Here is a 15,986-nt window from a genome sequence, read left to right as displayed (position 1 = left end):
AACCTCAGCTGATGGGTTTGTCTGCTCTTCGGCAACGTCATCCCCGGGTAGTTGCAAATCGAAAAAGATCTCGAAACCAGGCACGCGCTTCCTCTCCGCGTTCAGCCATGGTTCTGGGAAGCCACAAAATGGAAAGTCCTCCCCCTTCCGGACGAAGGGTCCATTTAGGGTACCCTGAATGGGCCGATGCATTAATTCAAAAGGCTTCCCAGCCTTCTTTGCTCTGGCTCTTCCGGCCATCTCTTTACCCTTCCTCACCCAGTCTTCTTTGGTGGGCAGATAACCCAATCCAAAGGTGTGAGGGTTGTGCGGCACTTCGGCCAACGCCACGACGCCCTTCCGGCCGCTCCTTCCCAATCCCATTCCGGGGATGTGTTGTAACTTGTTCATGAGGTAGACGGATTGAGCACTGACGTACACCCCCTCATTCACAGCCATAACATTCTGTACCACTCGAGCCTCAGCCAAAGTGAACCCCGATAAGAACACATCCTCAGTGCCATGCTCGATTTCCAATACTGGTGTGGACACTTCCGGTGGCGGATGGATTGATGAATTCCCGAAAACAATCGCTACCCCCTTCCCGTGAGGGTACTTCAACATCTAATGTAGAGTGGAAGAGACTGCCCTGACCTGGTGCAACCACGGTCGCCCCAAAAGTAGGTTGAAGGTTGCGGGAATGTCTAAGACATGGAATTCAATGTTGTGTTGTCCTGGACCAATCTGGGTTTGAATTTTGACAGTCCCCATCACTTCCCTGCTAGTGTTATCGTATGCTCTGATCACTTGAGTAGTTGGGACGAAGTCTGCGGGCTTCAACCCGATCGCATACGCTGTTCTGGTTGGGCAAACATTAATGGCGGACCCGGTATCAACAAGTACCACCGGTATCCACTTGTCTCTACATTCCACGGAAATGTAGAGGGGTTTGTTGTGATTTGTGCCCTCAGGCGGTAGTTCCTTGTCTGAAAAGGTTAATGCCGGGGAACCTCCTCTCGGAAAAACCAGCCCAACCAGCTGTTCTGGTGTGGTATCTATGGAGAGTTTGGACTTGTCCATAGCAGATAAGACAGCTTGCCTATGTACTCGTGACGCCATAAGCAGTCTCCAGATGTAGATGTCTGCTTGTATCTTCTTTAGCTGTTTCAGCACAGCTTCCTCTTCAATCTGCTTCTCCTTCTGTTTCTCAGCTTCTCTATCCTTCCCGGAGGCCTCGGGTTGGTCTAGGTGCGGGGGCTTGAAGTATCACCCACTTCTCGTCATGTGATCAACCTCATCGAGGTACCAAGTGTCATCTGGTTGATCGTTTCCCCAGTCTTCGTCTGTGTGGGCAAGACATAAGTCATCGTCTTCCCACCACATTCCACTGGCATTCAGAAGGCACCTGTTTGGTTTGGGCATGTTCGTACTCACAGCACCTTCAGCTCGTATGCCCACAGCATCCTCTGTTCTCGTGCCCGCAGCACTTTCGATCCCTTCGTGGATCTTGACTTTTCCGGTTCTCTCAGAACCCTGTTGTTCCACCTGCGTCAGTGCAGTTTGTTGTTCAACCTTTACAATGCTTCTGTCCTGAGCGAAATTCTTCGTACCGGCGCTCTCCGGCAATATAACTTGACTTCCGGCCCTTCCAGCCACAGCTGATACTCTCGCCCCTGCCGGGCCCTGTTCTGGTTGGGATTCTCCTACCACATCTGGTTGATCATCGAGCCATCCAGTGGCCTCTGCCGATTCCTCATAGTCAAACCAGTTGATTGCCGTGTCTCCTGATTCTTGGACATCGAAAAATTGTAGGTTGGCAAAGTCCCCCTCTACAGTGTCAGATCATCTGCCCCTTGCCCAAATCCATCCCGGATCATACACAGTTCTTCTTTTCCTGGCAACTCTATGCCTAGCCCAATCTGGCCTGTTGACAAGATGTACTCACTTGGATCGTAGGCTCCCCCAGCAAAACTCTGTCCCATCCCAGACTCAACAATTTCATTCTTTCCTGAAGTCTGCTCTGCCCCATCTTCGATGGTCACCACCGTCGGCTCTGGTTGGGTTGTGGAGATGTCCAACATGCACAAGAAGTCAGTGCAGTCGGGGAAGAACACCTCCGGCTTGGGTAGATGGGTAGGAGTAATATAGATGCTAGGATCGTAAGACACGACCCCAGTCTGGATAAGATTGACTCTTTTGGGAGGTGGAGTTTGGTTGTGTATAGGGAGGGGGTTGGTTGTGACGTTGGGTTTTTCTGGTGGCAAAATCACATTTTTGTCAACGAGGTCTTGAATCTCGTGACGCAGCCTGAAACATTGGTCAGTATCATGGCCGTGCTGCTGGTGATATGTGCAGTACTTGGCTGGGTTGTGAGAGGGAGGGAGTGGATTCGGCAATGGCCTCAGCTCTAGGGGTTTTAGATGCCCCTTTCTGATCAAGACCCCCAGAGCCTTAGACAAAGGCATGTATAGTGGGGTGAAGGTTCTTTGGCCTCTAGGCGGGTATTTAGAGGTTTGAGTATTGCTTTCGGATGCACCGGAGAAGGGTATGGCTGCCATGGGCCTTGGAAGGGGAGGGGGAATGGTGGTGACCATGCTGACCTCCGAAGCTCTTGCGTTTGCAGCACCACTCGGGCCTGCATTGTTGTTACGGTTGAATGTCCTCCGGGGTTGCTCCCTATCCTGGTCAATTAGACCTTGCTTCATTGCGTCTTCGATTTGTACCCCCTTCTCGTGTAAATCTGAGAAAGTGGGAAAGGGGAGTACAATCATTTTCTGCATCAACTTTGGTTGGAGATTGCGCACAATCATCCAGATTTGGTCCTTATCAGTGGGCCTCAAAGTCATCATCGACGCCTTTGCCCTCCACCGGGTTAAAAAGTCTGAGAAAGTTTCCTTGGGCTCCTGCCTTGTCGTTTCGAGATCACGAGTTGTAATCTCGATCTGGGTGTTGTACGAGTATTGTGCGACAAAGGCCTCAGCCATTTCATCCCAGCTTCTTTTCACCTCATCTTCTAACTTCGCATACCAGATGGCAGCCACACTTGACAGGTTCCGGCCGAACAGCGAAAGCTTTTGTGGTTGGGTTAGGCCCATTGGTCGCAGGATGTCTGAGAATAGCCGAAGATGGACCATGGGGTCTCCGAATCCGTCGAAACGGTCAATTTGCGGCATCTTGAACCTATCGGGCAATGTCACGGCCACATCGGTATATCCCTCCTCGATATCCGGAATAGCCTTTACCCCTTGCGACTTCTTGAAGAGCTTCTCAAGCTTGCTCAGTTTCAGAGCTGTATGGTCAATCTCGAACTCGAAGGGAGAGTCTGGGTGGTTGGGTGTATGGGTCTTGGACAGTTGAGGCGGAAGTGGGGGCGGAGCTGGCCCCGTTTGGAAGGTTCGTGTCCTCTTGTACGTTCTGGATATTTGGCACGGTGTTCTGCGTGTTTGGCAGAGCGTTCTGGACAGTAGGTGCCTGCTCGGGTAAAGGAGCCCCTGGCGGAGGAGGAACTTGATGTGAAGCAGATGCCGCATTCTGCTGTTGCAGTCTGGTAATTAGCTCGGCTTGTTGGGCCATGATCACGGCCTGCTGTTTGGAGAATTCCGCTTGACGGGCGGCATCCTCTTGCATTTGTCTCATGCTCTCCTGCATCTGGCGCATTAGGGCCTCCATCCCTGATGTATTTTGCTAATCCATCCGACTAACCGGTATGTCTATTTCTATAGCAGCAATTGAGACCTTAGTCCTGTTGTCTTCTGATGGAGTAACCCACTGTTCTGACAACCTCTGTTCTGACACACTGCGCTTTCTTGGCTTTCTTCTGGCAACCGGGGGTAGGGAATGAAACACTGGCTGTCCGTCAATTAGATCCTCGGATCGATTGAGTCGACGACCTCGTGTCCAAAGTGCTTGGGGAATATCTGTGGGGTTGGAAGCAATTGTGCTAGAACTGCCCTAGAAAAAGATAAATAAAGCGAAAAGGAAATAAATAAACAGATAAGCGGACAGCATAACAGCTTAGAATAAATGCATGACACACAGCCTGGCATAACAACACACGGTTGACAAGCTGAATACACACTATCCTCCAACACTGATTATTATCCCTGAATCACTGTCCCCAAAACTGAATCTGATACCCGCAGATAACTGATTCTCAAATATTGACTGATGCCCGCAGGCCTGATGCCCACAATACTGAACTGACGCCCGCAGGCCTGATGCCCAAACCCTGTAAACTGATACATGCATTCGTATGGAGACGCACCCCAAAGCACATAACAAGTAAGTGAGAGCCAAAACACCCCTATGTTGGGGTAGGGTTTCCCTGTCCTATTTTGTCAGGTGCTAGGGTTTCACTACGCACGTAGCGGTTTCAAACAACCTATAAACGGGTAAGCAACCTATCCTAGTTTGGAATGGTCACTACGGATCCGAATATGCACTAGGTCGAATGGTCAAAGAGGGTGCCCCGGTAAAACCGGGGTTTGTGTTCCCATACTGGCAGAGCCCACAACCGCTCAGCCTTATGGTCATGCCTTGACAAGACAAGCCTCCGGCAAACCGTTCAGGAATAGCAGATGGCAAACACGGTGTCCTAGGCGCACCAATGCACATGCAATGCAAAGAAACACGCAAGTGTAGTCAAAAACAGATATCATGAGTTCGAGTCAAGTTCTCTAAATCCCCAGCAGAGTCGCCAGAAACTGTAGACGTCCCCGAACGCCCCCGGGAGGAACGAGTCCCCCCCCGTTCTGTTCGATATTGGGCTCACTACAGTTCAGGACTCTAAAATGTCACGGTTCTTAATCTGAACCAAAGAGTCCAAATCCGGCAAATCGTTTTGAGAAAGCAGATTTTGAAAGAAATGCCAAACATGGACTGCTTTGCCAGATACAGAGTCGCCACCTAAATATTTTATTTTGGGAAGATTTAGGAAACCCTGACTCGTTTGCCTAAGGCCACGTGTCCGTCATCACCAAAGTTGCCTCGGCTCGGGAACTTGGATACGATTGGGGAAGGTCACTTCGTGAGCACCCCCGCTCGCCCGATCAGAGATCGGCCTCTACTAACCATGATATCAAGTTTTGAAAACATTATGTGTTCTTATTCCGGTTATTAGCCTAGATTTACTATGTGATGCGCACAGCATACAAGTATAGACCGGGTCGCCTGAATTGGAACAAAACATTTCATGTTTGTTTTTGAAAGATGGTTTGCTACTCGCAAGTAGGCTTAAAGATGCAGATTTTGCCACCCTCAGGTGGGCTTAAGAAAAAATGGTTTTGCCACTATCTAGTGGGCTTAAAATACGCAGTCAATGATTTGTTCCAATCCAAACAACCCAACCTTCACCCACAGGCATTCAGGCAGTTATATCACACAAGCACATAGCCTTATGGTAAGCATGCTATTCATGGCAGTCACTCACATGCATGCAAGGATGCTAAAACATAAAACTTACCGAGTACTCCAAGCCAAAAAAAGAAGCTAATTAGAAATCCATGCATGATCCTAATTATACAGAAGTGCCTAATGCAACACATGCTAAAATGCAACTATAGCAGGCTCGGCTATTCTAAACATGGCATGTGAGATGCAACAGCTAACAAGTATTCAACTTTGAAATTGAAATACAAATGCAGTTAGTATGATGCGCCGAGCCCGGTGCATGCAAAACAGATGAATGAATGCAAACATGCTATCATACTGTATGCTAATTGAAACATGCCCTAATCTAACCATCATAAGCGGGTAAATAAAAGGGAGAAAGACGTGGGGTTGGAAGACATACATCACACACACGCACACTTATTACAGTTGTGCCCTCGCGCAGAGGGTCCGAATAAATAGTACAGTCCAAATAATACAGTCCCAAATAAATACAGTCCAAATATATACAAATTCCTAATTAATTTACAATTTAACTAAGAAAGCTGTAAACTGGCATGCAAGCCAAGGACTGCCTTGACTTCGCCCCGGATGATGAATGATGCATGTCTGGGCTGCCTTGCGCGGAAATCCACTGGGATGCCCCAATTAGCCTCTGTTTTACAATTACTCTCGGAAAGCGCACCAAGCTGCGGAAGGTTGCGGATTCTTGATTTGCTGCAACAGAGAGTAGGAAAGGGGCATAGTAATGTATTTTCACAGATATATGCATGCCTCGATCCTCGTGCCACCAATCACGCATATCGATGCATGATGGCTGAGGGGTTGAATTGTGCAATTTGATATAGAATGAATGCACATATAAACACAACAAGACCTAACTCCATCATGGATAATCCGGAGTGTCGGTGACTGGGGAATTGAGACACGCTCCATCACTCGGAGTACGAAACGTACCTCGTTTCCCATGCTCGAGCTAACCCCTATCCCAAGCACGATGCAATATGCATGATATGCATGAAATGCAACTAAGATACAACCTAGCGTGCACAATACTATGAAATGGCATACACAATGCACGAGGTAACACGGCATACACAATACACAAACATACAACCTAGCATACGCAATGCTATGAAATAAAATGGCATACACAATGCACAAATGAACTTACACCATCACAAGTGAACCTCAGCCACACTCACATAAGAGGCCATTAGATGAAAATGAGACAACTCGGAATGCGTGCACACATGCACGCAAACCGAGGACCGACCCTAAGGCACAAAATGCCACTCTAACGAGACATGGCAAGGCATGAAATATGATATGCAAACATGCAAATTTCAGCAGCAAAACATGACCCAAAACAACCCCGAATCATAAACACATGGCACCCGATGCATGAAATGGTCCCGCAATGCAAGATTAAGCACATGAAATGACTTGTAACTACATCAAGCATGCATTATTTTCTTATGACACGTGAAGAAAGATTCAAGGCAGCCCCAAAACAAGCATGTTTTCAGTTCTAATCAAGACCAAACAGCAAACACAAATAGGGCAAAACTAGCATGCAAAAATGGCCCTAAATGTGAGATAAAGAAGCAACTCACAGCTTCTGACCCCAAACAGATTAGGGCCCTTCAACAATGTTGAAGAGGGGCCCAAAATAAGATATTTTACAGTTCACAACAAACCCCAAAAACCAGCACAGGTATGGCTAAGATCTCATGCAAGAAAAGGGCCAAAAGATGGACAAAGAAGCAAGTAGTGGTTTCTGGCCTTAAACACAAAGGGGCCCTTCAACAATGTTGAAGAGGGGCCAAAAATAATGCACTTTACAGTTGATGGCCGGACCCAAAACAGTATGCATGCAAGCCTAAGATACCATGCAAAATAAGACCCAAAAGAGAGATATAACACAAAGTATATAAAAGATGCCTCAAACCATGAAAGACCCTTAATGAGACATGAATAATGGGTCAAAATAAGGCTGTTTTAAGTTCGGACCAGAGCCTAAAAACAGAAGCTCAAGAGGCTAACAAATCATGCAAAAATATGGCCAAAAGAGAGATATAATGGCAAGTAGTAAATGGAAGCCTCAAACAGTAATGATCCCTTCAACAATATTGAAGAAGGGCTCAAAATAAGCAACTTTTCAGTTCATGACAGAGCTCAAAACATTTTATACATAGGCCAAAATACTACACAAGACAATGGCATACAAGAGGGATAATGAAGTAAGTGCACCAAGGAGGCCTCAAACAGTGAGAGGCCCTTAATGAAACATGAAAAATGGCTCAAAATAAGCTTAACTTCAGTTAGGGTCGGAGCCCAAAACAGTAAGCAAGAATGACTTATAAATGGATCAAAAAAAGGGTAGAAAAGGGGAAAAGGAGCTCACCCTTGTAGACCAAGCCTTGACAGTTCTTTTGGCTTGAGTTGCAGCACTCCTAGGCCTTGAAGAATCACCTCCAGCTGCTGGAATGAAGGATGGAAGGGTGGTGCTAGGTGGTGGTGTTAAAAGGGGTATAGGACTTGAGAGGTTAGAGGGTTAAAGTGTATAGAGGGAGAGAGATACAACAAGAGGCTTAGGGGGGGGGGAATTTTGTAACCCTAATATCAGAGCTGGAGCCTCTGTTATATAGGCAAAAATGGGGAGAAAAAGGGAGGGAAAATGGAGGGAAAACCAACCAAGTTTCCCTCCAAAATGCAGCCCCCCGGATACAGAATCTGGGGGGAAAATGAATGCACTTCTGCACTGTAGATGATGTGAGGATCCTGGCCGGCCAGTTATCCAGGTTGCAGGTGGCCGGCCGGCTACTTCCCATGGCCGGCCAGCCAAGGGTCAAAAGGGTCAAGTGTGATTAATGGTCGGCCACCACAGAAAGAGGGCCTCTGATGTATGCACAACACAACCCTGTGGTTAAGCACTGGAAAAAGTGAATCAGGAGAGAGAACAACCCATTTCAAGGAGGGGTTCAAAAGGGTCAGAAAGGGTTACTGGCTGGCCACCAAATATTTGTGGCCTCCCAGATGTGTACATTACAAATATGTGGTTTTGGGTGCAAGAAAATGGTCCAAGGGTGTTCAACATTGGCTCTGAAGTGAGGAAAAACGGGCGACAGAAGGCGATGAAGGGATAAAGTTGGCTGACAGAACAATTACTGGCCTCACACCCTTCTACGGCCTTCTTACCAATGAAACAGAGGTCCCCGCCAAAAATGAACCAAAACCAATGCAGAATGAAGGTTCGGGGGTCGAAACACGCAGTTCGAGGCCCCGAAAACGGGCTGTTAGGCACCGGGAGTGGTGTTCGACCACGAAGTCCCTCAAAAGAGAGCAAATAAGAAGTATGCCAAAAACTGGAGCAAACGGAGATGGTTAAGCGGTCCCGAACAGAGGCACACGGCCAACGATTCTGAAAAATCGGGAACCGGACTCCAAACGGGCAAAAATGGCCTACGACCACGAAATGTAGCCTACGGCCACTAAGAGATGGTCTACGAGACCTCTTCGTCCCTTCGCGAAGAGAAAACAGAGAAAACAGAGCCTGGTTCGCAAACCGAGGCAAAGCATGAAAGAGTTCGGAAGTCTAGAGGCAAGGCTCGCAGCCGAGACTCTGAAACTTCTGAACGAGCACAATATGCAATATCACCGAGCGCTCAACTGGTGACATCTGAGTCTTAAGGTCGGTCAAAAATGGGGTGTCTACACAACTATTATAATAATTTCGACAATTTTTATAGTTTAGGTGACACTTAAAATCTCACCAAAGAGATTTTCTTACTAATCACTAAGCCATGGCCACGGTTAATTTGGAAACCCCCCCTTGGTCAAATATTAAAGAACTACCAAAGATGCCCACACCCGGAGTTATATACCCACACTGTGGCATCCATGGTCTGCCCCAAGGGAACGGTCTGCCAGGGGCATGTAACATCCCTGCGTGCCACCCGCACATTCACCCTTATTCCAAAACCGAATACCGATAAGGGTTCAAATAAGTCCCCTGCCATCTTAGGGTTTCGCGACAGAATTTACGTAAAAATTATTAAAAACTAGGGCTCATCCTGAACAACCGTCAATTGTTAACTTTGTATAAGTTGTTAATCGTTTCAGTTAGTTTTATATTAATCACAAATAATTCCAATTTTATTCATCAATAATGTTGTACCAACTCATTAAAATTCCCAACATAAAATGTTACACATGTCACACCAAAATAAATCAATGTACAAAATTTAAATAAACAATTAATTTAAACAATGGCATAAAATAATAATGTAGATACCAAAAAGAAATAAATCATAATCACACACATGCATGGATTTTTAAATTACAAGATTAGGCTAGCACAATTTTAAATTTTAGTCCAAGTAAACAATTGAAGAGATAATTTTTTTTTATTCCTCCTGAATCAGCTAAAATTTTCAAAATGTATATCTCGCAAATAAAATTATAAATAAATTACTTATACAACTCTAAAATTCATACAAATCTACAGAATACTCAATAAACATGTTATGGTCACTTTTCAGAAAGCATTTTCCAAAAATAATTTATAAATAATTCTTAAAAATTCTAAGAAAGTTTATGACACAGATTTATCACATTTTCTTAAATTAATTCCATACCTAAATTTATAAATCAATTCCATAATATAAAAATTTATTATGAAACTAGACTTCTCAATTTCATTTTTTGCTTAGAAATTACCAGATTTGGTTTAATATAAAATTTTTAATGATTTTTCAAACACATGGTAAAATCTGCCTATAGCTCCAGATTTGGTTTAAAATATGTATAAATTTGTACAAAACTCCATAATTGTTTCAAAAATTCATGGATGAAGTAGACATCATTATAAACAACTTTGTAGAATAAATAATCTTCAAATTTTGAGTATAAAATTGTCTAAAAATTCGTACAAAATTTTTTGCAAATTCAAGGACCAAGTAAATTCTTCAATCCTCTCTATAATGGTATAAACTACACATGCAAGCTTATTTCCACACTAATATCATGACTTTAAGGCTATCAATATCTTTAAATATTTGATATACACATCACAAAATTTACATATATATATATATAAAAATTTCTATCTATAAATTAGTCATTTTATTATCAGAAAATTTCAACAATTAAAAAAAATGAGAGGGTTGAGAGGGTTTTCTTACTTAGTTGTAGGATTGAAATAGAATAGTGAAATGGTAGGAAAATATGCAACCTTAATCTCCTCCTCTTCTTCCACAGGAATTCCCTCTTCTTCTTTTCCTTACTCTCTCCGATTAGCCTTTTGAAAACATGAACACCGTGTGTGTATGAATATATAGAAGCTTCTCTGAGGCTCTCTTTCTCTCTCTTTCTCTCTCTCTCTTTTCTTTCTCTTTCTCTTCATTCCATGTAGTCCAACGTGCCTCTCAATTCCAATGATGCATAATGAGGTGAAAGTTCTTATACTTACATGCAAACAAACATGTGGCAAAGTTGCCACCTATTCAATTTAAATTATGTATTGGTTCAATTTGAATTGAACCTGTTTGGTTCTTATTTAAGACTTGTTCGGACTATCCGAACAGGCATCACTTGCCTATAAATACTGGATCATTTCAGCAGATTTCTATATCCAGAAAATTCATTTCTCTTCCCAGTTTTGCTCTCTCTTTGCATTATTCTTCATACTAGTTTTTTAGAGAAAATTTGAGAGTATAGAACACAGGTTCTAGTTCGTTGTACAGATTGGTTGGAGTGCTACTACAATATGTGTAGATCATTGTATCCTAGGAGATAGACATCATTTATCCGTAAGCACTAAAGTAAGGCGAATCTGTCTTAAGGACAGAGTGTCACACACTTGATTTGATCAATTTTGTACTTATTTGTTTTAGTAAATAAATTCTATAAGTATTTATTTTTATTCGTTTGATTTGGTTTCAAGTTATTTATTTATTTTTTTCCGATACAGAAAACTTAAACCAACAGTCTCTGATCATCTAGAGTCACAAGCTAAGGACGTAGGTTAAGGGTGAATCTTGATTTTAAAGAATGTATGAAATTAAGGGTTGACGATTAATACCGGTTGTTTAGGGTGAGCCTTGGTTTTGAGAATTCTCCTGTAAATTGTGTCGCGAAACCTTACGATGACATGGGACTTATTTGAACCCTTTTCAGTATTCTGTTTTGGAATAAGGATGGATGTGCAGGTGGGACACAGGGAGGTTACGTATCCCTAGCAAACCGTTTCCTTGGGACAGACCACGGATGCCACTATTTGGGTATATAACTTCGGACGTCGGCATCCCTGGTAGTTACGGTTGGTAACACTTGAATATTTGACCAAGGGAGGGTTTCAAATTAACTGTTGCCATGCTTAGTGGTTGGTAAGTTAAATCTTTTTAGTGAAATTTCGAGTGTCACCTAATTTATTAAAATTATTGAAACTATTTTAATGGTTGTAATTTATGTTTACAATTATATTGTTATCTCATGTTTATAATCTCATTATTTTTTTCTTAAAATGAATGGTAGGTTGGATATGTTTTCTTACTGTGTTGCAAAACTCATGGTATATATTTTTGTTGCCCTGGCATTTTATGCCAAGTTTTGGCGAGAAAATAATTGAAGTTGAAATAGAGTTGATGCTTATAACATTGTTACTCACAGTGCTTGGTCGGATGATCCACCTTAACGGTTCAACTTGCAAAAATATAACCAAGTACAACAAAACATATTTTCTTTAATTCGTTCAATCGGTTCATTTGTTACATATCCGATAAAGCGTTTCTATTCTTCCTTAATTTCTTTTATGCTCATGCAAAGCATATGGATGTATATGACACGTAAAAACCGTGTAAACAAAGGCCCAGTAGTCAGAAAACGGAAAGGAAACAAAATCAGAAAATTACACTATTTGGCCACACGTGCGGTGGCCTGGCTGCTCGTGCGGTAGCCTTGGCCGCACGAGCGGTGGAACTTCAGAATGCAAGTTTGGCCACTCGAGCGGTCTGGGTGTAATTCCAATATGAAAATCTGCTTTGAAAGGGAACTCAATCTTTTGCAAAATCAACTTCAAGTTCATGAAAATCATGACCCAAAACTCATGAAAACATGGTAAATGATCAATTTCTAGTTTCCAACAAAATCATAGTTTCGAATCAAACTAATCTCCATATAGAACAAAGCAAATACTTGAATTGAAATGTAAATCTTCAAACCTTGCATTCTTGAGTTGCAAAACATCAACTCCTATGGAGTTTCCTTTCCATTTGAAAATTGATGTAAGAAAACAAGTGATTAAACATGAAAATGCCATGAATGATTACAATTCCTCTCTTTAAACTCATGTGAGTTCTAACCAAAATTTACACTACTCAATTCTTTAATTCCACTTAGCTTCAAGAGATTATGGATGGATTCTCACCTTAGATGCTTGATTTGGTGAAGATTTGGCTTAATCCCCTCTTGGTTTTTCTTCTTCCTCTTCCTATCTTCTTCTTTCTCTTAGTCTCTAGAAGTCTCCCTCTTAGATTTTTATTTTATCTTGAGTCTAACACTAAGGCTCATATATATATATATATATATAATGAGTCAAACATGGCTTAGTGAATCAGACAAAATCAATTTTCAATTAAACTTTTCAAATGACTCTAAAAATTCTTATTAGTCTATCTATGTGCTCAATTTCTGTTTCTGAACCCATTAAGGTTGTCAATTTCAGTTCCAAAGTCGTAGCCTCAACAAATATTTTTCCCAATTCAAATAGATATTTTCAAATTAAATCATATTAATTCATAATTTCATAGCAATCATCGGGACACGCATTTTAGGGTCGTTACATTAACCATAATAAAATTTTATTGTTACAAAAATAGAGTACATACTAAATGAACGGACCATGGTCAAATTTTACTTTTAGATCTATGAACGAACAAACAAAAACTTCTTGATTTTTCATTGCAATCTCTCGATTTCTCATTTTTTTTTTATCAAATTTAAGTTCATTTATCTCAGATATGAGGTTACTGATCTCAAATATGAGTTTGTGGGTATCAAATTTGAGATGGTGGTAGTTTGACAATAAAAATGGTGGTCGCCGGCTAACAGTGAGAATAAGCGACGCTGGTAGACGATGAAGATAGTGAAGGCAATGAACAACCATCGAGTTGGTAAAGAGAGAAAAAGAGAGTACTGTCAAAGAAAAAGAAAAAAGAAATTATATAATGGTCAAATAAAATATTAAAATAACAAATTATGTCCTTTATACAAGATTTTATAATTATGAGAGTGTTTTAAAAGTACTAATTTTTTTTTGGAACATTTATATACAAATCTTAATTTATGAACTTATACTCCATTAAGTTCTAACTAAGATTTTTTAGACCTTCAACTCCCATTAAAATTTTAATAGTCGGAATTGCCCTTCAAACAATGATTGTTCATCTTTAAAGAAATATGATAATTTGACATTTATTTTGATTTTCAAAATTTTAGAACATCAACTTTCAAATTGAAAAAAACTAAAAAGAAAATTATGTGCAACAAAAAAAAATGATTTTTAATTTTTTTTTTTAAATTTGAATTATTTTTTTGTATAAAACTGAAAATTGTGTGTCTATAAAGAAACATGAGATAAAACATTGATGTGCAAAATTGAAAAAAAAATTAAAATGAAAAAAATGATAATATTCTCAGTTTAAAATTAGAAAAAATTGATAATGTTCTCAGTTTTGTTAGATAGTTGAATCAAACCAATAAATAAAAGGGTAAAAATGTTTAATCTCATACTCTATTTCTTTTTTTTATTAGTTAGTGAAATAATTATCTGGAACATTACTATGCAAAATTGATAATGTTTTTAGTTTTAAAAATTGAGAAAAATTGATAATATTATTAGTTTTACTAAATAGGACTTATTAGTTCAAAAAATCTTAAATAGGATCTAAATTACCGTAACTTTTGTAAATAGGACTTTTAGGTAATTAATTTTTTTTTATTCTTTTAATCAGAAAAGGAAATTAGGAGAGATTTATGGCCAAATTTTCTTAGAAAATAAAGGATAAAAATACATGAAGACTTGAATAAACTAAAGACAAGCGCAACCCTTAATTATTTTAATTTGCTAACACCTTAACATTTAGGATGAAAACACTATATATGATAGACCAAACAAATATATATATATATATATATATATATGAATATATTCTTCATTCTTGGCCCTCAATATATGTTTGATTTAATTTTATAAAAGTTATTTTTAAAGGGATTGTTGTTTATTTTTAAGGCTAAATTACATTGACACTCCAATTACTACTCATCCCCTGATATTTTGGAAATTATATTCTCACCCTGTAATTAATAGTCTAATTTTACAAACTCTTATGCTTATATAAAATGTAACAACTCTTAGCAGAAAAATAGAGGAAATTACATTAAAAAAAAAAAGTAAAAGAAAGAGGAAAAAAAAGAGAATGCAAAGCAAAGCAAAGTAAAAAAAAAGAGAGTGTATGAGTTCAATGTGTTCATTCTGTCTAAATAATTACAATGACAGGGGGGTTAGTGTAATTTTCCAAACATTAGAGGGTGATATGTATTAAACCAAAATCTTAGGAGGTGTAAGTGTAATTTACCCTTATTTTTATTATTTTTTTACGTTTTAGATAGATCAAGATTAAATGCATCTAAAAATTATAAAAAATTAACTAAAATATAAACAATTTCACTGGAAAAACGAAAATCCAAACAAATTATTTTTTGTTTGTTTTTAGTGATTTTAAAAAATATTTTAGTCAATGTGTTTTATTTTTTACATGCATCTAGATCAGGTACATTTAAAAAGTACATAAAAAAAATTGACAAAAATATGGAAAAATAAAAAAACCTATTAATGGGATTTTGAAAAATCAAGACAAACAGAGCAAAATTGAGAGGAAAAAAACACAATTTGCATAAGGAGCGACTCTGCTGGGGATCGAACCCAGAATCTCTGGTTCCGTAGACCAGCGCCTTATCCATTGGGCCACAGAGTCTGGTTCGTTGTTGCGAATTGTTTTCGTAATTAATTAATTAATACACTTTACATGGCATTTTCGTAATTAATATTAACAAGTCAAGACGAGCTCAAGCGCAACAAAATTCGATTCGATTCGGTCCGGCTCATTTGCAACCTTACTATATTTCATACATCTTTACATGTTTTTTCCTTTCCTTTTTTTAAATTCCTATATAATTTCATAATTCAAAAATTGTCAATAAGTACTTTCATCCGATCACTTTGATGTTTAGTCAACATTAGAAGAGGAACTTCAAAATTATCCATTTGCATAAAGATAGACCAGTCTGCTAGACTATGTGGTGGGTTTACCTCTTATAAAAATCCTATGTAATATTTTGTCGTTGTGTTGAATTAATAATGTCTTTACTTTTTTCAAAATTAAAAAAAAAAATAATGAAATAGCTTTGTGGGTGTTTGGGAAGTAGGTTTTTTTAGTTGTAAGATATTATTGGAGAAATTTTTTTTTGTGTTTAGAAAGATAGTTTAATTTTTTTTGTAATTAGATATTGTGTAAGTGATTTTCTGACCACATTGCCAACTCAGTTATTCAGCTGGA

The 15,986-nt window shown here is 40.0% G+C and overlaps 1 non-coding gene across 1 annotated transcript; it reads right to left on the bottom strand.

Moving 5' to 3' along the window:
• Positions 1-15,331: 15,331 nt before the first annotated feature.
• On the bottom strand, positions 15,332-15,404 carry TRNAR-ACG (transfer RNA arginine (anticodon ACG)). Its single transcript has one exon. It is a non-coding gene; the product is annotated as a tRNA-Arg (tRNA).
• Between the last annotated feature and the right edge of the window lie 582 nt (positions 15,405-15,986).

This window comes from Camellia sinensis, chromosome 5 (genome assembly GCF_055761805.1).
Source record: "Camellia sinensis isolate YWXY chromosome 5, ASM5576180v1, whole genome shotgun sequence".
NCBI classification, from domain to species: Eukaryota; Viridiplantae; Streptophyta; class Magnoliopsida; order Ericales; family Theaceae; genus Camellia; species Camellia sinensis.
Note: the sequence above shows the minus strand (reverse complement) of the source record. Positions and strands in the feature narration are given on the sequence as shown.